The sequence below is a fragment of the Parasteatoda tepidariorum genome, chromosome 5 (assembly GCF_043381705.1).
Source record: "Parasteatoda tepidariorum isolate YZ-2023 chromosome 5, CAS_Ptep_4.0, whole genome shotgun sequence".
Classification (NCBI taxonomy): Eukaryota; Metazoa; Arthropoda; class Arachnida; order Araneae; family Theridiidae; genus Parasteatoda; species Parasteatoda tepidariorum.
In genome coordinates, this window is record NC_092208.1 from 10,279,878 (window position 1) to 10,281,223 (window position 1,346).

The window sequence follows — 1,346 nt, forward strand, 5'->3', positions numbered from 1 at the left end:
TATACAATATATATATATATTTTAAAATCTAATTACAATTTTTAATAAGTTCTCTCTTTTTTGATTAATTTTCTTTTAATTCAACTATCAAAAAATTCTTACGTTTTAAAATTTATTTTTGTTAAAAGTTACAAATTAAAATAACAGATTTTTGAGACTTAAAATAACAGACCTTTCTGAAGAACGCTGATGACATACGGTACAGCATAAAAGTTTAAAAGGAAAAAAAGTTTTTTGAATTTTAGAACAATATTGTGCGGTGAAATTGATAGCAAATGTTAGTTAATAAATGAAATATAAATCGAGAATGAAAAAAAAGCAGTATTTACGTTAGGCGCAGTAGAAACCTGATTTAAATGTAAATCGTTTCTTCTAGCTAAACTCATTAGCTAATATTATTATCATACTATTAGTTGCGTAGTTTTTTTTTTTCATTATCACGATAGTACGTAATTAAACCTCTACCTCTTTCTTGAATTTTTCAGAATACGCCTGCCTCTGCACTTTAGAATGTATTTCATCCAAAGCTTATATTTGTCAACTGCGTGCTTTTGTAACTACGATTGCTTGTAAAAATTGTATCTCATCTTATATAGTAAATAAGGTTCAAAATTAAAGCTGTGTTGCTCCGTGCTTTATTAAAATCGATTGACACTCCTTTTTAAAACATTTCATTAGAATTTTTTTTCTTAAATGTATCTCATTGGAAAATCTGGCTCAGACAAAACATCGCAGTCACTATCAGGCTTATTGATAATTAACTAATTATTATTAATTGACTTTAGAATTTCTTAATCAGCCTAACAAGTTTGCTGCTTATAACAAAGTGCCCTTATAATTTTATGTTAATAATACATTAAATTATTAATTAGATATTTATCCCGATTTTTTTCTGACTGTTTATAAATACTACTTTGAAGGCAAATTAAATAATATCATTCATTGTTCAATCAATCTGATTCACTATGTTTCTCTGATCGAATTGTCGTCGTAATACAAGGTTCGTTCTATTAAACTTAGAAAAAATCTTCGTACATTTTTTAAGTATCCTGAGCACATATGAACTGATTTCAATAAGCCTGAAAATTATCTTACTGAATAGAAAAAAAACCAGACTTATCCTGTTAGGCAAGATAACAGTGACATAAGCATATATATATATAACACAAAGACAAAAAGGATAAAAAGAAAAGAGAAAATAACTGGAAAAATTAAGAATAATAATAAGTTTTATTTTTTCAATGTTCTTTCTGTATTTTTGACTCTAACATTTTTTCGAATTTTCTAAACATTTAAATTACTAGAAATTAATAAAGAAAACTTTTTTATAACTTATTCAAGAGAAG